Here is a 27,424-nt window from a genome sequence, read left to right on the forward strand (position 1 = left end):
TGGGAAATGAAATCCCGTAGTCTGTTGCCAGAAATAAAACTATTAAAAATATAAGAAGTACTCTCAATAATCCCAGTACATAATTTCTGGTTTATCCCATTGTTCTGTCAGCTTGTAAACGAGAGTCGTTTCTGTCACAGGATATTTTGGGTGTCACTTCTTGCCAGCCAGAAACCTATATGGCTGGTGGTGCCTCTGCTTGAGTATTGTTCGCACCTGCAGAGCTTGTTCCCCCAACTCGGACCAGCAGGTTGCACTTGGCTCGCGCTAACAGCCCGGAACCCACGCCTGCTCAGAGTGAGCCAAGTGCGGGGCTACGAGGGATGTTAAGCGAGCAAGTGTAGGATCCAGCCACTGCGCACAATAAGGTGCTCTGGCTGTTGTGGTGCAGCGGGCAGCTCCAGGTGCCTACACAGGTGCCAGTGTTGTATAAGGCTGCGGCTGGACCAGGCGTACAGCAAGCAGTTTCTGCTGCAGGCGCTGGGGTCTGGATGAGGGGAATGTGGGGAACGTGGTGGCAGACAAAAAAGTTGCAGACGCCAGCAACTGCAGAACCCCAAGGGGGGCGGGGTGCTACAGCTCTCTCATTCCCACAGCCGGCATCTCAGGAATTTATCATTTTTAAATTACATTTATTTATTTATTTAGTTGGTTAATCATTATGCTGATCATGTCTCGTGTTTTTAAAATGCTAACTCATTGAAATCGTATTCTTGTTCATTCCTTTCATTCATATTTCCCAGGGATATAGACCAAGGCTTAGGATATAAAAGGTGCCAATAAATATTTCTTAAATGACTAAGATTATAATGGCTTTTTTAGTCCTGCCACCTTGCTCCCACCTAGAACTCCCCGGTTATCTCACCCCTGCCATCACTTCCCATCACATGGTGTGGCCACCGAGGTCTATAGTGTTACAGCTCTGGCTTGGGGAATCCTGATGAGGTCTGGGTCCCCAGAAGTGTTGGCGCTCTTCACTTTCACTTTCACAGTCCGATGATCGGGATGGTGTCACCACCCACAGCTTGGCAAGCTGGCCAGGAATGTGTTACAGCCCTTTGCAGGCCTACCCACAGCTCAGCAAGAAGGTCAGGAAAGTGTTACAGCCTTTTCAGCCTCTGCCATTCGGCGGGGCCCAAGCTCTTGTCCACATCCAGAAAGAATGAGGTTACACCAACAACTGAAGGGTGAGCGTGGCAGAAGACTTTTACCCAGTGACAGAACAGCTCTTAGCAGAGAAGAGACCCAAAGTGGGTAGCTCCTACCCGCTGGGGGGCACTCCCAATGTCTGTCCCAGTCTGGCTGTGTCTGGGGGTTTTTATGGGCTCAGAATGAAGTACATGCTCATTGGTCTACGGGCAGGAGGAAGTGTGTGCTGAATGGTCCATGAGTGGGCCTGGAAAAAGCATCATTTGACTGGCTAACAGGCATCAAGGAAATTTTCACTCTGGGTGTGGATTCTACGTGGAACCGGCAGCCTGAGGTTCAGATTTCAGGCTGTCTCCAGCCAGAAGGTGGGGTTTCATGGGAAACCTGCCCCTATTTGCCTAGCAATTTGCCTCCAGCCGCTTTCATTTCTTTGATAAACTAATATTCACAATTCCTTCTTCCTCCATCAATGATCTACTTACTACCAATTCTTCAGATGGTTCATTTTCCAAAAGCTTTCTCAAACTTCCTCACAGACTCTCCAAGTAGAAAAAATTGTTATGCTTTATCTAATCACCTATATTGACTCATACAATAGAGTACAGTTGGATATATAATTCAAATAAGATTTTCTTTTAAATCTAAGTACTTTTAATTTAAGAAGAAGGTAAGGGTCTCAGAAAATAAGTTATTTAGGAAATATAACTGGTTTATCCTAAACTATCTGACACTGGATAAGTATGTTTACCTGTTTAGATATGAGTTTTCTTATCTGTAAAGCAAGATGTTTAGATAACATAATACTTTTTCTCTATTTTTATAGAAATAATTGTAGATTTAAATAGTTGTCAATTTTCATTACTTCTAAAATTATATATTATAAAGCCAATGTTTAAATTCTATGAAAAATATTTATTTAATATAAAATCACTTGAGGTGTTCTGTCCTCACCAGTTGAGTGTTTCTAGGGGGAGATAATATACCAGTTGAACACTCCCATTTTTTCTGTTAGTAAGCATGCTCGAGTGCACTCGCCCAGCTCCTGAGACCTTATCAGGAAGCTGCTGATCACCAGTTTCGATGTTGCTATCTATTGGGAGACTGCCTTTCCCTGGCAATGGCTGCAACTAACTACTATTTTAGACAGACAGTTTTAACAGCTGCCTGACCATCACCTGATGGTTGCCTGATGCTCCTGGGGGATTTGACTCTCCTGCCCTCCTCATGTCTGCCTGACTATGTACCATAATACTATCAAAGAAAAAAAAAGCAGGGTTTTTATATTAATTTTATAATGTAAAAAAGAGAATAACACAAAAGACATAACCAAAAATATATAATTGTTTGGGGCTGGGAGTATTAAAAATATGTTTTTTCTTTCTACTGATCTATGCTTTCTAGAATTTCCATGTAAAAGTATAATCTATTCCACTATAAGTTTGAAAAAAATTATCAAACCCACCAGACTCTATGAACTGTCTCCTATATTTTTCCCCTGGTATTATCTTCAAATATATTTTCTCATACTTCCTGTGTTCAGGAAAAATGGTTCAACGTAATATGTATTGGACTCTTCATGTTATTTTATACAGCTAAGTTTCTACATTTGTTCTTTACTCTACAATTTAAGCATTCTTTAAGAGTTTTTAAAAATATGTTAAAATTCACCTTCATGTCTGGGCACAGTGGCTCATACCTGTAATCCCAGCACTTTGGGAGGCCAAGGCAGGTGGATCACGAGGTCAAGAAATTGAGACCATCCTGGCCAACATGGTGAAACCCTGTCTCTACTAAAAATAAAAATTAGCTGTGCATGGTGGCGCACACATATAGTCCCAGCTATTCGGGAGGCTGAAGCAGAAGAATCACTTGAACCCGGGAGGCAGAGGTTGCAGTGAGCTGAGATCGCACCACTGCACTCCAGCTTGGTGACAGAGCCAGACTCTGTCTCAAAAAAAAAAAAAAATTCAGCTTCATATATAAAATACATATCAAATATATATTTTTATAAATATTGTACACCAAAAATACAATTCTCAGGATCTCTAACTGACTGAACAGTTCCTCTCCTGGCCTCAAGGACCTCAGAGTGACTTGAAAAACTGAATTCCTAGCCTGATAGAAAAAGGGTTCCCAGACATGTCTCGTTATCCTCCCTCCCTTTTGGAGTTTACATCAATGTAGAAACAATAAGATGGACAAAACAGACTATTTATGGAAATAAGGTACCTATTTATAAACAAATCCTAAGGCCATGCATGGCAAGGGTTAAGTCATACCCTAAAAACCATACAATTTCATTAAAAATTTTTAAAAAATTATTCTGGTGTAATGTGTCTTGCTTTCTAACCTGACTCTGGTATAGCATCACATGACAGCAGACCTTGAGGGAAACAAAAATATTTTACCCGAGAGTATGTCTTTTTGACATACTTTGAAAAGTCCTACAAGGTCCTCTTTTGTGGGAGAAAATTGCTTTAATAGAGAATCTCCATTATTGCAGCCAGGTCTTCCCTTTCTATGTTTTTCCTGTATCTCAGAGAGATTAACAGAGAGCTTGATGGCTTTATGGCACTTCATCTGCATAAGAAGGGCTTTGGCCTCCCCAACTCCCCTTATCTTAACTCAAGCATTTCTTTCTACTGACTTCAAGTTTTTAGATAAAGCTTATTTCTGTTAACCAATTACCATTCAGAATCTTTGAATCAATCTATGACCTGTAAGCCCCCACTTCAACATATTCCCCTTCTTTAGGCTGAACCAATGTACACCTTCCATGTATTGATTTATTATTTTACCTACAATTTCTGTTTTTCTATAATTTATAAAACCAAATTGTAACCAGAGTGCCTCACACACACTTTCTCAGAACCTCTTGAGACTGTTTCCTGAAAATGGTCACTCACATTGGCTCAGAATAAACCTCTTAGAAATATTTGAAGAGTTTGTTTTTCCATTAACATTATAAAATATTTTTTATAATCTAAGCCTATCCAGATTATTTCAGAAACAAAAAATTTCCAGCATCCTAAAGAGTCCTGTGCCTCTTGCTACCTTGCAGTCATTAAAATCCTTCAAAAATGAGTTTGACTTCTAATAGTATATTATAGATTAATTTTGAAATTTTTGTGCTGCAAAAGACACAATAAAGCATTTGCTCCTGTATTTATTTTCTCCTTTTTTCTTTCAAAGTATGTGAGATTAGTATGGTTCATATAGCTATGCATAGTATTTTTAATTGTTGTATGTGACATATTTAATTTTTCTACCCCATTGATCTCTACTATTTCACTATCTCCTTTCTTTCCCTTTGTTTTCTTTAGGGTTTATTTGCTGTTTTTTTTTTTTTTCTTTTTTTTTTTTTTCCTCTCTAACTTTCTTGGTATGAAGCACAAATAACCATTAATTTTTAACATTTATGTTTGTTTATTTTATAATAAATATTCTACTAAACACAGCTTTTGTTTCATCCCATAAGTTTTGATATATCATGCACTTGTCAGAGGTGTTTAAACCAGAGAAACCCCATCTTGAATAAAGGCTGTGTAAAATAAAGCTAAGACATACTGGGCTGCATTCTTAGTTAGGCATTCTGAGTCACAGGATGAGATAGGAATTCAGCACAAAATACAGGTCATAAAGACCTTGCTGATAAAACTGGTTGCAGTAAAGAAGCTGTCCAAAACCCACTAAAACCAAGATGGTGATGAGAGTGATCTCTGGTCACCCTCACTGCTACACTCCCACCAGTGCCATGACAATTTACAAACGCCATGATGACGTCAGAAATTTACCTTATATGGTTTAAAAATGGGAGGTATGAATATTCCACTGCTTGTTTGGCATATAATGAAGAAATAACCAAGAAATAACCATAAAAATGGGCAACCAGCAGTTCTTGGGGCTGCTCTGCCTATGGAGTAGCCATTCTTTTATTTCTTTACTTTTTAATAAACTTGCTTTAACTTTACTCCACAAACTCACCCTGAATTATCTCTTGGGTGAAATCCAAGAACCCTTTTTTGAGGCCTGGACCAGGACCCTTTTCCAGTAACATCTTTCTGACAACCCCCCCAAAAAAGACAATACTCAAGAGACCCTGATATAGTTTGGATGTGTCCCCACCCAAATCTCATCTAGAATTGTAGCTCTCACAATTCCCTTGTGTTGTGGGAATGACCTAGTGGGAGATAACTGAATCATAGGGGTAGTTTCCCCCATAATGTTCTTATGATAGTGAAAAAGTCTCATGAGATGTGACAGTTTTATAACCCCTTTCACTTGACTCTCGTTTTTATTCTGTCGGCCACCATACGAGACATGCCTTTCACCTTCCACCATGATAGTGAAGCCTCCCCAGCCACGTGGAAATGTGAGTCCATTAAACCTCTTTCTTTTGTAAATTGCCCAGTCTCGGCTATATCTTTATCACCAGTGTGAAAACAGACTAATACAGTAAATTGGTACTGGGAGTGAGGTGCTGCTGAAAAGACACCTGAAAATATGGAAGTGACTTTGGAACTGGGTACCAGGCAGAGGCTGGAACAGTTTGGAGGGCTCAGAAGAAGACAGAAAGATGTGGGAAAGTTTGGAACTCCCTAGAGACTTGTTAAGTGCCTTTGACTAAAATGCTGATAATGATATGGACAATGAAATCCAGGCTGAGGTGGTCTCAGATGGAGATGAGGAACTTGTTGGGAACTGAAGCAAAGGTGACTCTTATTATGATTTAGAAAAGAAACTGGCAGCATTTTGCACTTGCCCTAGAGATTTGTGGAACACTGAACTTGAGAGAGATAATTTAGCGTATCTGGCCGAAGAAATTTCTAAGCAGCAAAGGGTTCAAGAGTTGATTTGGGTGCTGCTAAAAGCATTCAGTTTTAAAAGGGTAACAGAGCATAAAAGTTCAGAAAATTTGCAGCCTGACAATGCGATAGAAAATGAAATTTCATTTTCTGAGGAGTAATTCAAGTCAGCTGCAGAAATTTGCATATGTGAAAAGCAGCTGAATGTTAATCACCAAAACAAACAGGAAAATGTCTCCAGGGCATGTCAGAGATCTTTGTGGCAGCCCCTCCCAACACATGCCTGGAGGTCTAGGAGAAAAAATGGTTTCTTGGATGGGGCCAAGTGTCTCTGGGCTGCGTGCAGTCTAGGGACTTGGTGCCCTGTGTCTCAGCCACTCTAGCCATGACTAAAAGTGGTCAAGGTACAGCTCAAGCCGTAGCTTCAGACAGTGCAAGCCCCAAGCCTTGGCAGCCTCCATGTGGTGTTTAGCCTGCGAGTGCACATAAGTCAAGAACTGAGTTTTGGGAACCTCTGCCTAGATTTTGAAGATGTATGGAAATGTCTTGTTGTCCAGGAAATAGTTTGCTGCAGGGGTGGAGCACTCATGGAGAACCTCTACTAGGGAAGTGGGAAAGGGAAATGCGGGGTGGGCACACCAACACAGAGTGTCCACTGGGGCGCTGTCTACTGGAGCTGTGAGAAGAGGGCTACTGTCCTCAAGACCCCAGAAAAGTAGATGTACCTATAGCTTGCACCATGCACCTGGAAAAGACAGACACTCCATGCCAGCCTGTGAAAGCAGACAGGAGGGAGGCTGTACTCTGCAAACCACAGGGGTGGAGCTGCCCAACACCATGGGAACCCACCTCTTGCATCAGCATGACCCAGAAGAAAGACATGGAGTCAAAGAAGATTATTTTGGAAATTTAAGATTTGACTGCCCCGCTGGATTTCAGACTTTCATGGAGCCTGTAACCCCTTTGTTTTAATCAATTTCTCCCACTTAGTACAGCTGTATTTACCCAATGCCTGTACCCCTATTGTATCTCAGAAGTAACTAACTTGCTTTTGATTTTACAGGCGCATAGGCAGAAGGGACTTGCCTTGTCTTGGATGAGACTTTGGACTGTGGACTTTGAGTTAATACTGAGATGAATTAAGGCTTTGGGGGACTGTTGGGAAGGCTTGATTGGTTTTGAAATGTGAGAACATGAGATTTGGGAGGGGCCAGGGGCAGAATAATATGGTTTGATGCTGTGTCCCTATCCAAATCTCATTTTGAATTGTAACTTCCATAATTCTCTCATGTTGTGGGAGTAACCCTATGGGAGATAATTAAATCATGGAAGTGGTTTCCCCATACTGTTCTCATGATAGTGAATAGGTCTCACAAGATCTGATGGTTTTATAAGGGGAAACCCCTTTCGCTTGACTCTCATTCTTCTCTTGTCTGCCACTATGTGAGACGTGGCTTTCACCTTCCACCATAATTGTGAGGCCTCTCCAGCCACATGGAACTGTGAGTTCATTAAACTTCTTTTGTAAATTGCCCATTCTCGGCTATGTCTTTGTCAGCAGTGTGAAAACAGAGTAATACAGACCCCAAAGCCAAAAGGGAATCATTTATGCATACCAATTGGCCAACTTTGTGTAAGTGGGGTGCTTTTTTCCCAAAGAATGGGATTCGGTTAGAGGCCCAACTTAGGGGAGTTAGAGTCTCTCCTGAAACAGAGAGGGTTAAAGGCTCCTCTCAGTAAAAGGCAAGAACTCTTGACCAAACCTGGGTTCAAGACCCAAAACTTGGGAAGTTTAGAGTTCTTCCTATGATTTAGGGGGTTAGAGGCCTCTCTCTCAGTAAAGTCATTCTCTGCTAAGAACTGATCTGGTGCTATGGGATGTTAACCACTATTCTCTTTGAATTAATCTGCCTTGCACTCTTTGCTGTTGGTGTGGGTGACAGCATAAGGCATAAGCAGGATTATGAAACTTTGGGACCTTTTTCTCCCTAAAAGGGGAAAACTTGAGAGCTGATGGGACTGCTGGAAAACGTCCCTTAGTGACCAAGAAGCAGGTGCCTGAACTTTTAATTCATTGTCACTGAAATGGTGAATCTTTCTCTGGCCTCCCTGAGCATTTCACCTTTTTCACCCCACCCCAGGCAATGGTTTTCTCCTTTCTCTTTCCTTCTCTCTCTATGCAAACTGGTTAAGTGAATGGTAAGAATCACAGTGTATCTCCTCTGTAAAGTTTTGATTTATTGGAAAAAAAAATTGTGAGGCTAGTCTTAAGTTGTAGTGAATCTGTTGTACTCTGTACTACGAATTTGTCTTTCTGTATCTTTCTATCAGAAAGAGAGGTACTTTAGGTTAGAATGTGGGCACAGGACACCTGTAAGCCTGCTGTTCAAGACAGCCCAACAAACTGGTCACTTACGTCCTTGGGAGCTTGACCTTGTAACCCCTTGGTGGTACTTTCTCTTGGTCTTCATTGTCTAGGGAACAGGAAGTTTGGGATTTGTGTCATATTTAGCTCTAAAAATTATCTTGATCAGTTAAAAGCCTTTGCAAGCTCAAAACTGGCTGCTTTAGGCTCCTCCTAGGAAGAGCAATGGGAACTACCAATGCTGTAACTTGGCAGCTAAGTCTTTGTCATTTTGTAATGATGGCCTGGGTTCAATTCCTAGCTTAGGGAATGAGTCCCTTCTGGGTTTATATCTGTGTGAACTTTATCATTTGTTGATTCTCTTCCCCTCCAAGAACCATCTTGAATTTTCTTTTCTCTGAGCACCTGGGAGGTTACATTTGGATAAAGAATAACATCAAATCTGGACATATGTCTCCCATATTTAAAGTGGTTCTCCACCCATATTATAATTACTAACCTGTTTACTTTGGTATGTAGCACTTTTTAAATTACAAAGTAGTAAACTGGTTCCAACTATCCTCAAATTATTTACAATGTACATAAGAAAACAAACAAAACAAAATCAATCATTTTAGGTTTTAAAATATTTACGTGTATTTAATAGTTATCCAAAACCATATCAAAAATGTGTTTACAATTTCATGGGGGAAATATATTAGTATCCATGAATTCTTCATTTGGAAAAATTCCCCAAACTACATATTTCACAAATATCATCAATAGGCATACCGTGAGTATTCAGTGAAAATGACATTCTAAGTTGGTACCACTATGCAATTATATCTTGGCTTTTGATGCCACAATTAAAAAGTTATTTATATACCTCAGGCCACTTTCAATATTGTTACAGATTATCCTGCCAAACTGAGCTTTAAATCTGGGTTTGAAATTGAGAACTTTTTGTTAGTGTATAAAGTTGTTCCATGACAACAGCAGCTCTTAATTAGAGCCTAATTTCTCATTTCTTCATACTCTAGGCACTTGCATCTACTGAAACATTTCCCAATTTCTCCCGTTTATCCTCTACTTGTCCAGAAAATATTCTATTAACTAATTTTTTGGTGCACTTTCAGCATTTTAATATACATAATCTCTATTAATGTAATGGCATCACTATCCAAAAAAAAAATGTTAGGAAAAGGAATAGCAAAACAAAATTAATAAAAACAATTTGTTCTTTTAGCTATTTTACTATTTTACATATTTTATTGTAAATAACAGTTTTCTCCTGTGAGTTGATAACCTACCCCTCTGATTTAAATAACTGTGTCCTATTACAGTTGAATCAGTACATGTATACTTTTAAATGCTATGACTCTGACTATAACTACTTGTCACTATTTATTAAGAATGTCCAACTGAATTAACATGCATTTAAGATAAATTCAAGTGTAAGTGAAAAAGATAATCTGCCTTCTGGTAATACCAATCTCTAAGCCAACTGAGCAGCAATATATGAGGCCAAATTTTAATATTCAAAATGTTCACTGAAGACATTTATCTAATCTGACTTTCACCAGCCATCATAGAAATTAAATTTTTGTGTGTGTTTGTGTGTTTGTCTTTATCCCCAAAGGAGCAAAACCATAAAGCTACAAAATCATCTTTAAAGGTGAGCTAATGTCAAGTTTTCTATAAAACTTTCCCAATGTGATTCTTTATATGCCTCATCTTTTTGGCAAGTGATGGTTGTTGTTTTTTCTGGGCTCTCAAATATACTCACTTTATTATATTCAAATGTACTTTTATAGCAGTTCATACACCACATGTAACATTATATGTGCTTCTTATCTGTCTGCCTTAGTAGATCGTGTACACTGTGCATTTATTGAAGGCATGAATTAAGTCTTAATGATTTTTGTGTCTGCAATAATGAGCAAATATTCCAGAACACTACAAGGGTTTAATCTGTAGATGACATAACTATAAGAGTTTAGTTTTAGGGCTCTTTCCTTCTTCTACTTTTATTTTTAACTTGGAATGTTAAAGTAAAAGTTACTAAGGCAAAATCAGTTTCTATCCTACAATAGTATAATTCAGATAATTTTTTTTTCTGGCAAGAGTTACATGAGGAAAAGTTCAATTTTAAACAACTGACAACTGAACTGTTATTCAGTAGGTATTTAGAAAAGTGATCATTTTCATCTACTTGAACTCAGTCTATTTAAGGCCACTAAATCTGGACTAGTACAATAGGCTATTCAAGAATGCTGATCAAAGCAAGCAGTTTTATGTCCTGCGGACTATAAAAATGTATCATGTGAGAAAATATCTTAAATTTTTACATTGTTAGAGTGAATATAATGGATGATCACACTGCTTCTATGCTATCTTTTGTGAATAATGCATTATAAAACATGATGACATGAAGTTTACCCCTGAGAAGCACTGAGAACATCATTTTTCAGAAATACTTTGCAAATGGAAATACAATTCTATTTCTCAGAGCACTCAAATATATCATTGACATATACAATCTGTAAACTACTTATATCACAGAAACAATTACAGAATCAGAAAAGTTGACAAAGGAGAACAGTCATATGTGGTGCTATTTGATTAATTAATTAAATTAATGAGTTGGTAATATACTAGGTAGTTTACTGAAAGGTGCCAAAGCACTAATACATGTATGTGGCATTGAACTAAAAGTGTTAGGCCATATTGAATCAAAATTACACACCAATATATTTGCCAAATCAACATTTACATTCAGAAAACAGTGATGTAGTAATTTAAATAGAAATACATTTATATGTAGTTCTAGTCTATCCGTGATTAAAGTAAGATTTCATTTCAGAAAGTTTATCTGCATTGTGTATTTTTTAAGTCATTTGACTGTTGTATTTCATGGAATTATAACTTGATATTTTCCCCCAAAAATGTTGCTGAAAATGTAAAGGTAAAATTCACACATTTCTTTATTGGCAACTTCTGTGTGCATTAAAAACTCTAAGGTCCTGGATTGATAAGTTCTCCCTTTAATCTGCTGAATCAGAAGGTTTCTTAGGTAGACATTTAAAATTCAAAGTAATATTAATAAGAGAGAAATGTAAACATATTTAATTTTATAAATTCTCAAAGAAATATAATTTAAAACCCAGTAGCATTTAAAATTAATTTATTACAAAAATATAATAAAAGACAAGAATATAAACGTTCAAAAAGCTCAATGAACTCCAAATAAAATGAGTTCAAAAAGACCCATAGTAAGGCACATTATAATCAAATTTTGAAGGCCAAAGACAAAGAAAGAACGTTTTTAAAAAGCAAGGGATGACCAGGCGTGGTGGCTCACGCCTGTAATCCCAGCACTTTGGGAGGCCGAGGCGGGCTGATCACGAGGTCAGGAGATCCAGACCATCCTGGTGAGCATGGTGAAACCCCGTCTCTACTAAAAATACAAAAAACATTAGCTGGGCATGGTGGTGGGTGCCTGTAGTCCCAGCTACTCAGGAGGCTGAGGCAGGAGAATGGCGTGAACCCAGGAGGCGGAGCTTGCAGTGAGTGGAGATTGCACCACTGCATTCCAGCCAGGGCGATGGAGCGAGACTCTGTCTCAAAAAAAAGCAAGGGAGAAGGGAATCATCATATACAAGGGATCCGCAATAAAATTGTCAGTGAATTTCTCATTAGAAAGTTTGAAAAACTAAAGGCGTTTGGATGATATATTCAAAGTGTTAATGGGGGGAAAAGCCCTACCAATCAAAAATATTACATTTAGCAAAAGTGTTCTTCAAAAGTGAGAGAAAAATTAAGACATTCTCAGCTATACAAAAGCAGAGAGAGTTTGTTGTCAAAAGATCTGTCTTGCAGGAGATTCTAGAACCCTGCCAGTTGGAATGAAAGGAGACTAGACAGCAACTCACAGACAAATACAGAAATAAAAATCTCAATAAATGTAAATAAATTGATAATTATAAAAAGTACAATTATTGTAGCAATGCTTTGTAACTACATTTTTGTTTTTACATAACTTGAGATAAATACATTATTAAAAAATATTAGATTATTAATCTAAAGGCCAATATTATTGTAACTTTGATTTGTAACTTTATGTTTTGTTTTCTACAGAAGACACTGACATATTAAAAATTTTTAGTTTATAATTTGAGAAACCAATGTACAAAGATGCAATTTGTGACATAAATGAATACAAAGGATGAAATGAGAAGATTTTATGTGTTATTGAACTTAAACTGGTATAATATCAATTTAGAGCATCATAATTTTAGAATTTAAATGTAATTTCCATGGTATCCATGAATAATACATAGAATATATACAAAAAGACATGGGGACATACACAATATAGAATACACAAGAAGAAATTAGTTTTACTTCAATATCAACCAAATGCAAAAGAGATAGTAATGCCAAATTCTAGGGCCAAAAATGTTATAAGTTAATATGTAAAACAAATAGATAAATGACTGAAGTCCCCTCTCATCAGTAATTATTTTAAATGTAAATGGGTTAACCTCTTCAATCAAAAGAAAGAGATTGGCAGAACACATTTTAAAAGGTAATCTTGGAGTATGCTGTCTACAAGAGATTCACTTTAAATCCAAAGATACAAATAGATTCAAAGTGAAAGAATAAAAACAAGATATATGCAAATCATAATCAAAAGGAAGTTGATCCCTGAGTTAGAGTTTAAGTACCTTGATTTTAATCAGCTCATATAATCTCTAAGTCAGAATTTCAAATGTTTGATTTATAAAACTGAGAATTAACATGTCAAATTCATGGTAATATTATTAGATTAAATAAAATCGGATTTATATGCCTAAAGCACCTGCCATATAATAGGTACTTAATAATACTAATTACTTTTTAATTATTCTTACTTAAGCTTGCCAGTTGATAAATTTTTAGGGCTTTAGCCCAGTTGGCTTCAATCTTTCCTCTTGAACCCCACAGTTTATTTCTAAATCATTTAATCAACATTACCTTTATTTATTCTTCATTTTCATTTTCTTTTGGTTTTGAAATTTTGCCTGGATGTGTAGCCCCAATGTGTTAATAAAAGTATTTATTCAACCCATAGTGCTAGAAAGTTGCAATTTGCTTGTTGAAACATTGAGTGTTGGATTAACCAAACAGAATGTCTGGAACCTACACCATAATGCACCACATAATAAATGTCACTACAATCCCCAAACTTCAACTTCCATATTCTTCTGCTTTTCTGCCAAGAGAACCTGGTAAGTTGAGCAACTAATCCCACCTGGTTTAATTAAATAATTTCCTCTCCATATAAGAAAACAATAAAGATATATTTTATGTCAAATATATTTGTATTTCAAGCTAATTTAGTCTCATGTGAAAATCATCAAGGTAATTTAAACAAAATTTATAGGGCTTCCTAAGTGTCAAATTCTTAATTACATGTAACCTGGAAATTAGGGAAAAACACTGAACTCGAAGGAAGAATTTTCATTTTAGTTAAATAACTTTGTTCTACAAGAAGACAATTATTGAACCTCTGTTTTCTCATATAAAGTGAGGCTTTTGAACGAAATAATTAGTTTTTAAAGAGGAAGTTCCTTTTTTTCCAACAAAACCTCAGGCAACTCTTAGCAATCTGAATTAAAATATGCAATTATATGAGCATTTTTTTCTCAGTTTTCTTCACTGAAAGTCTCAAAACAGACACCTATAAAGATATTATAAAACTAATTAAAATATTTTCAGTTTCCTTAAAAGGTCATAAAATCTAGAAATGCATGCTAGAGTGAAAAGCAAAAGCACTGAAATATCCCTTTCATTCATTTATCGTTTCAAAGGCCTATTTATAATTATAGTTTCTCTAATAAAAATGTTACTATAATTTACGTGTTTATATTCTGGATGTGTTACTAAAATATAAACAGATATAAGATTTTAAAACATTGATCAGTGTATATGTTCAGTTTATATAGTCATTTATATGTTCAATACTCATATCTTCTTCCTCACAAAGTTAAAATATAATGCTCAAAGATCTTAAAGAATAATATTAAGACAAAAATATTCTAAAGCTATTTTGGCAAATGAGATTGAAAAGCACATTCTAATTAACCATAAATAATGACAAAGATGGGATGTCATCGTTATCTCTATCTCATTTATTTTTTTCTGGATGTTTTATATGCTTGTATTTCTTAATTTTAATTGCTCATTTATTTTCAGATTATTTTGGTAGATGCAATATCTTATCATCATCCTTAAACCTGCTTTTAATGTGTTAATAATTGTAAGTTGTATATTACGGTTCCAAATGTGAATTAATTGTGCCATTTCACTGAAAAAGGAGGGGATCAATTCTTCTGGTTTGAAGCATATAAACAAAAGAAAAATGAACTTTCATATGTAAAACACCCTTCACATTTCAATATTGAATATGCAGCCAAGTGTTTCACTGTGGTTCTTTTTCAAAAGACTGTCTTGTTATGGAAATACTCACATATTTATTTCACTTGAGAAGATTCATCACTGTAATGTATCTCTAGTAAACTTTATTTTTGTCCTGCCCTGTGGCAGTAAAGAGTGGATCGTATACCCAATTATAATATTTAACAAGTATTGTTGTCAGGTCAATTTAATAAGCCTACAGGAAAAGATTGGCTGTCTGCCTCATTAGCATGAGATACTGTACCTAAGTGTATTCATTGTACAACATTATTGATTCAAGTACACAGGTCCAGGTTCTACTGAAAGAAATCTACCTGCTGGCAGGAGTGAAAATATCTGAGTAGCTAATGCCTGAAATTGACCTTAGGTTTTTAATAGCTTGGTTTATCTGCAAGAGTATAAAAGTATCACTAATGCTCATTATATCCTATTCAATCCATTATCCTGATCAACGCAGTATTGCTTTTATGGTTCATTTGCTAGACTTTCCTTGAAACTGAAATCATAAAATTTTCAAGCTAGAAGAGATTTTCAAATAACAAAAGTAAAGATACAGAAAGGTTAAATGTCTTTTCTTTTATTCACTCTTCTGAAACTGCATTCTATTTTAACATGAATGTTATGTAAAGATAATTACAAATATGCCCTATTAGTTTTCCGCTGTCTAGCCCAGACCAATTTGCTAGTTGAACATACTTCAAAGGCTTGGATTTGTGCTTTAATAACAGTTTAAGGGAAAAATCATCTAAACAACAAAATTAAGCAACCAGCAAAAATCTAATTGGGGCTTTCACAAATGGCATAGTGAAAGATAGTTGCTATTTGGCACATACTTTTGGAAAATTTGATGACATCACAACAATGAAAAAAAAATTTTGCAGCTGTCTTGGACCGTAGGATCACAGGTCATTATTAGAAACATAATAGAAAATTCTGGTTTACACTACTTTTATTCATCACAAAATATAATTTATTAATTAATGTCAAAACATGATTCTGCTGTTATTTCTCATAAATTCTATTCAATGTCTTTCTTCATGTGACATGAACATTGTTTGTCTAACATTTAAAGACTTACAATTCAAAAACAACAATTTTTAAAGTTCAAGTTACCAAAATAAAATTAAAACTCATGTTGTTGTTTCCTTGTTACTGTTACATGAAGTAAAAAAAAAAAATGAAAGTATATTATATTTTTCATACTAATATCATAGCAATTATTCTTCTATCAATATTTATTTTGACTCATGTTTCCATTTTTTTTTTTTTTTTTTGAGACGGATCTTGCTCTTTTTGCCCAAGCCGGACTGCAGTGGCGCTATCTCGGCTCACTGCAAGCTCTGCCTCTCGGGTTCACACCATTCTCCTGCCTCAGCCTCCCGAGTAGCTGGGACTACAGGCACCTGCCACTGTGCTCAGCTAATTTTTTTTTTTGTATTTTTAGTAGAGACTAAAAATATTTAGTATTTTTAGGAGTTTCACCATGTTAGCCAGGATGGTCTCGATCTCCTGACCTCGTTATCTGCCTGCCTCAGCCTCCCAAAGTGCTGGGATTCTATTTTTTAATCTATGGATATTCACATACATTTTTACTACCAGAAAAACAGTTACATGCCCAATTAGGCATGTCATTTTAAGGGACTTGAGGATGATAAAATATGTCCATGTATCTCATTGAAACTTAAATTCAAAGTAACTTTCTGAATAAATTTCTAAGTGGAAAATATTATTATTTACTTAGGAAGGAGGCTGACATTCACTTTAAATGTCTAAAATTTATTCTCAATGTACTTAGACGACCAACTTCTGTAGCCAATAGTGCTTTAAAATTTTTCATAATGCCATATCATAAGAGGGAAAAAATTCCTCTAATCAGTCACTGTTCAAAGTCAAATCATAGTGATATAAATATTTAATAACATTTTAACTCTTGTATAAAAAAGAATGGATTTTATAACTGCAAGAGTAATTCTCCCTTCAGGGAAATATAATATATTATTTAAAACTCACATTAGTAATATTTGCTGATAAAGATTTTTATGTTTTGAGTGGCATACATAATGTGTGTGGATTTAAGCCAACAAATGATCCACTTTAAGCAGTTTGGACATGTTATAAGAAAGGAACAGCTGGCTGTCAGTAGTGTTTACTCTGACTTTAACAGATAACAACAGCTACAGAATGCAAAGCTTTATGAGAAGAAGGCTTTAAATCTGTCTATAGATACAATTACAAATGTTTCAGGAATGTCACAGTAATTTATTTTCTTTTAAGAGCCAACAAATAAATCTAAGATTCCATCTTCTGAAAGAGGTGAAGTCCAAAAACTATGAATTTTAACAAATTCTTCAGTCTCTTTGAACACTAGTTTCATTTATTCTTTTTGTTTTTCAGCCCTTAAGTATTACATTATTAGCAGAAGCAAAGGGAATAAATCCTTAAATTTGTTTGACAAACTAAATTTCAGTACCATGGGACTCCATCAATTTGTATTTCATGTGCCACTATTTCCCTTCTCACTTTACCATAAAGAGATCCCACACATTTACCAGATTCCCATCATGAATACAAGAGGATATATAATATGATTAGCTGATGGACAAGAGAATGTGAGAGCATAAGCAATAATAATTTGGTAGTAGATATGTGGAATTAGATATTAATTTAAAATGTGTTGAGTATGTGAAAAGCTGAAGCATGGTATCTAAGTTACTTAGTGTCAAAAGGAAAATATATATGTGATAGAAATTAAGAAGTAATGAATAATTAAGGTAGAAAAGTATAATAAAATATGTATTTTATACATAGCAATTTTATATGTTGAAATAGTGTAGGGCCTAACATGGAAGAGATTGTAATTCTATAGACCATGATTTAGCAAAATACAGTTTATAGACCATTCTAGTCTACAAACTGTTCTTTATAAATAAAGTTTTATTGGAACACAGCCAAAGGCCTTTATTTATGTATTATCCATGACTAATTCCACACTGCATCACCAGAGTTGAGTAGTTGTAAGAGAGACATATGGTCCATTTTTAAATACTATAAAATATTTACTATTCGTCCCCATAAAAAAATTGCTGATCCCTAATCTACAGGTATGAAAATAACTGAAGCTTAAATATGCCTTGTTTGCTTTGCAGATTTATTATGTTCAAGCTTTCTTACCCAATTATGTATCTTCTAATATTAGCTAGAGAGTTAACAGCAGGTTTATATTTGCTGTAGATATTTTATATAGTAAGTGATACATTTATACTTGTATTATCCAGTATTTAATTAGAACAGTAGAACTATTGAAAACATTATATGACCAAACGCGGAAAGAATTGACTAAGTGAAAGTCAGAAAGATGAGAATTGGAAGACAAAGTCAACAACCTCATTTATTTATTGGAAGAAAAATGTAAGCAAAAGCCTGAGTCACTTCAGTAGTTGGGCAGATTTGAGTTTTAAGGAAAATTTTGGAATCTGTGTATGCCTGTCACTCAAAATAAAACCATGAAATGAAAACTGCTGGACAGATCTGTGTAAGTTGCTATCTTTGAGGCAACTTGAGTGAAGAGCTTGGCTCTTGGGTTGGGTTCACTGCTGGCTGCCAGGATCAGTAGTTTGAAAGATCATCTGGATTTTGGACAAAACTGGAAACCTCTTTCTCTCAATTTGTTTAGTTTCTGAGATTTTTGATAATAATGACCTCTTCTTTATTTCTACTTTCAACTCTACTTTTTTATTTTGGTGAAGACATGAGAGAGGAATTCAGAAAAAGATAATTTCCAGTGTGGGCCAACTTGGCAACTGTTTATTATGCTCACAGATTCTGTAAGACATTCATTAGGAAAGGAAACAGCAGGGAAGATTTTTCTCTGCTCCACCTGGCCTAATATGTTTTGGCTGGATAACCAGGAGATGAAACCACCTCAACAAATATTCATTTACAAGTCTGGTGCTTAGTGCTGGGAAAAGTCAGAGAGTTAAGGACTGGGATAGCTAAAGCTCTGGAACATCTCTTGTTTATATAGTCTCTACATGTGTTTTGTCTAGCATGGAGGTTTTATGGTATTTGGATATCTTACATTAAGCTGAGGGCTTACATAGCACCTAACCTAAGAGGATGAGAAGTCACATGGAGGTGCTATCCTTTTTATTAGCAACTTTCAGAAGTGACTTAGCTTCATTCTGTCATCTTTTATTAAAATGAATCTGTTACCAAAACACCAGGGGTTTAGTCTAGGTCCTACTTCTGCCCACAGAGAAACCCAACCACTGAGACAATGAGTATTGGCAGAAAAGAAGGCTTTATTCAGGTGCTGCAGCTGAGAGGGTGGGAGATCAGTTTCAAACCCATCTTTCTGACCAACTAAAATTAAAGGTTTATATAGCAAGGAAGGAATGTAGCTACATGCAGAAAAACAGGAATTAGAGAGAAGTAAAAAAGAGAAATTGGTAAACAGGAAGCAGGTGGTCAGGTAGAAAAAAAGAAATTAGAGAGAGGTAGTGAAGCAATTATGACAAATGAGGGGTCTTGCATCTCATTGTCTGGACGCAGTTTTAGTTCACTGATATTATCTGGGAGGCAGGAGGATGGATTTCCTGAGAAAGGAACTCAGATAAGACAAACGTAACTTTCTCAAGTTACATTTAAGACTGGAAGGGTCAATATCTGTGTTTTTACAAAGGAAATCATAAACATCATTTCTTTGGGACAATTGGGCCAGTTTCAAATAGTCACACACTTCTTCCCAGATTCAAGAGGAGCAAATAAAGAGTACGCCTTCTTTTGAGAAGAAAGTCAGTCAGATTGTTGAAATAATGTATGTTATTAGTTCAACAACCTTTGGTAAATGAAATTTGCCACTTTTTATAATTCTTACATTTTTTAACTTCCTAATAAGGAAATATAATTGTTTTATTTTTAGCCTTCCTAGTTTTTTCATATCATCACTCAAGGCTGTACATTTTCTGTGTAGAACACCTCAAATTATTTTAAAATTTGATTTGTGATTATTGCTTCATCTTTGGATCATGTGATATTTTAGAATGTTACTATTCAGAACTATAAAGTTCTTTCAGCATAGCTTATGGTTTTTTACAATTTGATTGCTATACTTTATTTGATTTATGTAGTATTTACAATTATGTTTACAAGTTCCCAAATTTACAATTATGTTCAAATTTATTATTGTTCATTATTAACATCTATCAAAATCTGTTAATATCAATTATTTAAATTTATGAAACTTATTTAATGATCCAGTTTGCTTTTACTTTATATATCTTTAGTATGCTTAAAAAGAATTTGTGGTTTTCAGTTGTTAATTTTATTTTTAAAAATAATTACAATAGATCAATTGTGTTAATTATTCCGTATAATCTTAGTCATTTAAGAAATATGTATTGGCACCTTTTATATCTTGAGCCTTGGTCTATGTGCCTGGGAAATATGAATGAAAAGAATGAACAAGAATTCTGGTTTCAATGAGCTGGCATTTTAAAAACATGAGAAATGAGCAGCATAATAATTAACTAAATAAAAAATAAATAAATAAATGTAAATTAAAATGATAAATTGCATGGGGGAAACTGAGGTCATGGGTATGATTAACATTTTCTGGCATGGTAGAATTGATAGATTGCAACTGCAAAGCTAGATACATGATTAGGTTTGGCCTCATTGAAAGGCAACTTTTGTGCACAGATGGCATAGATGAGAGGTACTGAGCCAGATGGATATTATTTTCAGTCAGAGTGAAGAGCCAATACAAATTCCCTTATTTGGGAGCACTCCTGGCCCTTTTGAGATTGACATTGCTGCAGTGAAGAAATCATACCTGAGTAAAAGTAGTGGCTAATAAGGCCAAAGAACAAACATGGAACTAGACTGTGTTGTAAGATTTTGGGTTTTATTCAAGTAAAATAATGAGCCATAACATAATCTGTCTGTTATTTTAATGGACTCACTCTCCCGACTCTGTTGAGAATAGAATTGGAGGAAGGAAGAAATTATGAGACAAGCAGAGCAGAAAAGATGGTGACTAAAACTAAGGTGCTGGAAATGAAGACAGTGAAGAGTGGCCAAGTTCTGAATAGATTATTTTGAAGACAGAGTTAATAGAATATCCTGGTGTAGAGCATTGGGTATGAGAAAAAAAAGAGCAATTTAGGAAAACTTTAAATTTTTTGGCTTGAGAAACTAGATGGGTGATATTGTAATATAACTAAGTTAGCTGGGAGTCCATTAATTTTATTGTGTTCCCTTCAGCCACATGCTCTTTTTTCCAGGAATTAAATTCTTCCTTTAAAACTTCCAAATTAATTAAACTTATTATTATCTTTTTATACAGCATCTCATTTAAATATGTATGAATAGACATGCTATTTACTTATTAAAATTATTTCTTGCCTCTTAACCTTCAGCTATTATCGTTCTTCACTCTAAAGTGTATCTTTATGTCCCTTAAAAGAGATGGCAAACATTTTTTTTAAAAGATACATCTTTAGGAGGTGCTCTAGGAAATCTCTATGTGCTGTATGTTCTTAGTCAGCATTAATTGTGGTTTATAATATTTTTCAGCCTAATAGGTGATATTGCATTCTTACATTTCTCTGATTACTCATTAGTTTGAGCAATGTTTTATATTATTTTTAGTTTGCTGTTTTTCTTTTGTTGTAAAGGTTTCCAATGCTCTATTTGGTTGTGCTCTGTTGCCTTTACATCACTTGACTTTTTTCAGACATTTTAGATAATGCACTTTTGTCATTTTTACATTTTGCAATTATTTTCTGTATGAGGCATATGCTCATTAGCTCTGTTTACTGTGTCCTTAAATAAACAGAAATCACAAAATTTGCTAAATTATATTATTTATTAAAGAGATCTACTATATTAAAAGGCTTATTTTTGCCATAGCAAGTACAGTATTATTATAAAGCAATTTTGTGCATCTATGTTGCAAAAATAATTTCAAGATTTCACTGTATTTATTTTTACATTTAGGCTACTATCTTAATTCACATGCATTTCACATACATACATGTATTGTCTGTAAGGACTTAATGTTTTTATTGTTTTTATTTTTCTCCTTATATTTAGGTATTTTCCCCAACATCATATACTAATCCTTTATTTTTTCTCCCATTACTTAGCAGTACAAATTTTACATAAATTGATTGTCAATGTTTATTTTCCTATTAGGTCATGCCAATAAGAAATTATTAATCTTATAGATTAGAAGGGACATATCTTCCTTCTATCATAGTAAAAGCCATATATGACAGACTCACAGCAAGTATCATACCGAATAGGGATAAAGAGAAAGCTTTCCCAGTGAGATCTGAAACAATAAAAGGGTGCCCACTGTAACCACTTTTATTCAACATAGTACTGGAAGTCATAGTTAGAACAATGAGACAAGAGAAAGATACAAAGTGCATCCAAATGGGAAAGGAAAAACTAAAACACTTGTTTGCAGATGATATGATCTTATATTTTGAAAAACCTAAAGACTCCAAAAGAAAACTATTAGAATGGATAAATAAATTCCGTAAAGTTTGAGTATACAAAATCAACATATAAAAATCAGTAGCATTTCTATAAGTGAACAGTGTAAAAAAAATGAAAAGTAATCCTATTTATAATATCCACACATAAAATTAAATACATAGGAATTAACCAAAGAAGTGAAGAATCTTTATAATGAAAACTGTAAAACACTGATAAAAGAAATTGAAAAGGACATTAAAAAAAGGGAAAAATATTATATATCGAGGAATTGGAATAATCAATATTGGTTAATTGGGGATATTGTGGCTGGTTTAATCTCCTATCCAGACCACTAAAACTTTATATTAGCAATAATGCTGTTTCTCTTTTTTTATCATTCTTATGTTTTCTGGAATAGCACTTATAATTATTTTGGGAAAGCATTAGCTGCAACCATAGAATATTGTAAACTTAATCAATGAATGTTATGTTTGTTCTAATTTTTAACTGACCATCAGTTTCTCTATCTGTCTTCCTACACTTGGGCCTCCCTATTCCCTAAGAGACAACAATATTTAAATTAGGCAAATTAATAACTCTACAATGGCCTCTAAGTGTTCAAGTGAAACCAAGAATTGCATGTCTCTCATTTTAAATAAAAACTCAGAAATTATTAAGCTTAGTGAGGAAGGCATCTTGAAAGCTGAGATGGGTCAAAAGCTATGTCTCCTGTGTCAAACAGCCAAGTCATGAATGTGAAAGAAAAGGTATTGAAGAAAATTGGTTAAATGTAATTACAATAATTACAATAGCAATATTAAAGCTCGCTGATCACAGATCACCATAACAGATATCAATAATGAAAAAGTTAAAAATATAGTGAGAATTATCCAAATGTGACACAAGAGACAAATGCTGTTGCGCAAATGCAGTTGATGGACTTGCTCAACACAGGGTTGCCATAAAACACAATTGGTAAAACATGCAATGTCTGTAAAACGCAATAAAATGAAGCCCAGTGAAGTGAAGTATGTCTATACTGACTCAGTTTTATCATCTCATGCATTTATTTTCAAGTAAACTATTGAAGCTTAATTAAATCATAAGTGTACATTTGATGGTGTCTTACATAGTGAAAATATTCTCATAACCATTCCATGGATTATGATATAAATTATTATTTATCTGCCTCTCAGAAGCCTGTATCATATCATTCTCTCCACTCAAATTGCTCTTCAAAGTTCTTTCACCATTTATTAGGTTTGCCAGCTTTTAAACTTTTTATAATGGATGGAACATATTGAATATAATTTTGTGTCTGATTTCATTTGCTCAGACATTATTCTGAGGGCTGTAATCGTATTGTTTTCTGTTTCAGGAGTTTGGTCATTTTTATTGCTATATAATATTCTACTGAAAAAATTTGCATCTTATTGTGTGAAATTTTTTGAAAATATTCTGTCCATGATGCACTGTGGGTGTTAAGTATTCAACTGAATTCCATTTAACTTGGGAGGGTTAATTTTTTTTTTCCTCTGACCTGTTTACTTAAGATTTCAATTAGAATAGAGGCCTCTCCTATTGCAAGCGAGTGGTTGTTTTGAGATTTTTGAGATTCAGGTTTTAGGGCTCTCTCTGCTACTACTGCAGTTGCTAATCCCATGATAGTGTATTAGGAGTCATGCTTTAGTGGGAGGTTTGCCCCCAACAAGATATATTTGGAGGTTATAGGGATACTTTGTTAGATAGTTTCTGGAATGTGTCTGTGTGTGCATCAGCATGCATGTTGCTTTGCCATCCTAGTTGATCTGTTGCTGTATGTGAGTATATTTCTAGAGATTCAAAAACTATTCCCCATGTTCTTCCTTCTCAGAAATCCCTCTAACTCTATTTTCAGTGAGCAAGGAAATATGCCTAATTATACGGTTATCAAGATTAGTTGGTCAGAACATGTCAGGGAAGAGAGAGGTGTGTGAAGAGATATGCTGAAAAAAAAAACAAAATAAAACAAAATACCTCTGTTTCAAAGTAAATATATGGAAATGTAATGTATATAAATCTAAATAATATCTCTAACTGTAATTGCAAATATATAAACATAACCAAATATAGTGATGTGTATAGAGAAGAAAATATAAAATTGTCCCTAATATTTTTATGTCAAATGAATAGCAATATGATATAAACTTCCAAGGAAACTTTAGATTACAGAACATTGAGATTGCTTATGGTTTAGTTTTTTGAAAAGTAAGCAAAATATAGCTTATATTATAAGGCTTATAATTGAAGAACTATCTGACTTGGTATCTACCACTGTGTTTAGTTTCATGTATTCTTTACCGCAGTCAGGCATATATTGTGTAAGCCAAGATGCAAAATAATTATGGCAGAATCTTTTTTTGTAATACTCCATCATATTAAGTTTCTATATTCCTCCATTCTTTTAAAAAATATTTTACTTAAAGGCATGTTGCAGTGTTTTTTAAATAAGATTATAAAGGCTGGATGTTTCCTTGAATGAAGAAAATTCATTTTCAGTTGTTAAGGACATAACAACATACATGCTATTTGAGCATGTTTTTTCTTTTTTCAGAGCATCGTTTTTCAGTTTTGCAAGAATTTCTGAAATGTTATTGAAAAACATATTTATCAATTGTTTTGCTTTAATATAGAGAAAAACATTAGGCAAAAAAAAAAAAAAACATGAGGATTACGGGTACATAACTACTGAATAAAAAATTTCTTTGAGAGAAATAAGGGATTTTTAAAACTTCCAGATGATTTATTATAGTTTTCTTGAGTTGTTACAGCTAAAATTTCATTTTGATTCTATTTATTTTATATTTTTATCTAGGAAATAGTGAGAAGCCTAGATTCCAAAATGAAAGTCACATGGTGTAATTTAAAATAAAGGCATGATTCCATGAATGAAATTCAAAGAAATAAGAATCAGCTTGAGGGATTCATATAGCCTGAAAATCATATTTGAGTTCTGGCAAGTATTTGCAGGAAAATTTTGTTTATAGGCAAAGAAATCATTTTAGCTATCATTCCCCCCAAAAAATTAAATTAAATTAAATTTAAATTTAAAAGGATGGGAGTCTGTGGAAATTTATGGAAGCTATACCCTAAATGTCAGGAGTGCAACTTGATTCTTGAGTGACTGAATGACAAATTAAACTCATTATCTCCCCATGTTCAAATAATAACTCATACCTGCTATTTTTTGCTTACATTACTTACTAAATTTTTAGCCTTGTGGTCTTTGACTGAATTTACAAATGGACTAAATGCAGGTCTTAGTTTTTATTTATAGTACAGAATGGTGAATTATAAATCACAATGTACTGGATTGATTATAAAACATTTTTTACTCATTTGCATCATGGGTTTATTTGCTGTCTGACTAGACATAGAAAAATGGAAAAACATAATATGATCCACTGCCTTGTCTATAGAAACAATAAGAAAATATTATTTGAGTAGAGAGTATATATCATTTTTCTGAAATAGAAGAATGGGAACAGGGTAGCAAAATTTAACATGCCAGTAATATTTGACATCTTTAATACATGAAGAAAAAAATATTGCTAATATAGTAAAGCAAGGAGTGAGAAAATAGATTTTTGTCATATACCCAGGTTGATGCATTCTTTTACCAAATAGACATATAGTTTAAGCATAAAATAAAATATATTAAGCATATTAAATGCTTAAATAGATTAAGTATATTATTAAGAAAGAATGAAGGCATATAAGTGTATGGAGAATTGAAGCAAAACTTAATACCACTAAAAATTATATATGTAATTCAAGGAAATACACTAATAATATGACTGAAATAGTTGATTCTTTTTTTCTCCTTTTATGTTTTTAACGAAACCTGAAAACATATATGTACAACACAAAACAAACTGCTTTAAAGCCATTTTCCTCCTGGATTTTAGCCCCTGGGATATACAATATAATGTTTATTCAAAATTAAATGCATAGCTCTTTTTATTCTCTTCCTTGTCAATATACAGGGAGGTTATGAAATGGGTAAATAAGTAAGTTATTCAATTTTTTTAAAGTTCAGGTAGAATACCTAATTCTGCAGCTAAAATTTCTACCATGGTAACCATAAAAGTAAGATTAATATGCAGTAGAAAAAAAAATAGTTCAGAAAATTAAGTTTTGAGATGAGACTAAAATGTAAAATGAAATGATCTCAAAAGAAAATCAGCTAAACCAAAGTCTAATATAGCTATATTACCACCAATAATTAAATATTAAGGAAAAGATAATATTTTTTTTCTACAGGACAGTGAAGGAAAGCTAATCCCATGAATAACAAAAAAGAAAATATTTTACATAGCATATTATGGATAATATATATGCAAAATCCATTTAAATTACATTTGATAGCAGTCAATAAAATATCTGAAACTATACGTAACTTTGTCCTTATGACCAATACAATAATATGAAGTCAAACTCTTATTTCTCATCATTTGTGAGGTTTACACAGTTCCATTAATTAAAATTAATTAAAAACTTACTAGGGTTTCCTAACAACCCCAATATTCTGACTCTGTATTATGTAATCTTAGACAAATAAAATTTCTGTACTTTAGCTTATACTTTCATTGCCTTCTGCTTCCATTTTCATTGTCTTCCCTTTCTATCAAATTAACAAAGACTAGGCCTGGTGTAGTGGCTCACGCCTGTATTCCCAGCACTTTGAGAGGCAGAGGCGGGTGGATCACCTGAGGTCAGGAGTTTGAGACCAGCCTGATCAACAAGGTGAAACCTCGTCTCTACTAAAAAAATACAAAAATTAGCTGGGCGTGGTGGCAGGCGCCTGTAGTTCCAGCTACTCAAGAGGCTGAGACAGGAGAATTGGCTTGAACCCGGGAGTCAGAGGTTGCAGTGAGGCGAGATCAGGCCACTGCACTCCAGCCTGAGCAATGGAGTGAGACTCCATCTCAACAACCACAACAAAAATGTTTTAATAAATTCAAAATGACTTAAGTAATTCAGTTTGTTCTGTGACCACAACAGATTTAATAAGAAATTAGAAAGATATAAGTGATCTTATGTTCAGAAATAAAACAATACACTTTTTAAAAATTTTCTGTTATTATATTTTAAGTTCTAGGGTACATGTGCACAACATGCAGGTTTGTTACATATGTATACA

Source organism: Pongo abelii, chromosome 3 (assembly GCF_028885655.2).
Source record: "Pongo abelii isolate AG06213 chromosome 3, NHGRI_mPonAbe1-v2.0_pri, whole genome shotgun sequence".
NCBI lineage: Eukaryota > Metazoa > Chordata > Mammalia > Primates > Hominidae > Pongo > Pongo abelii.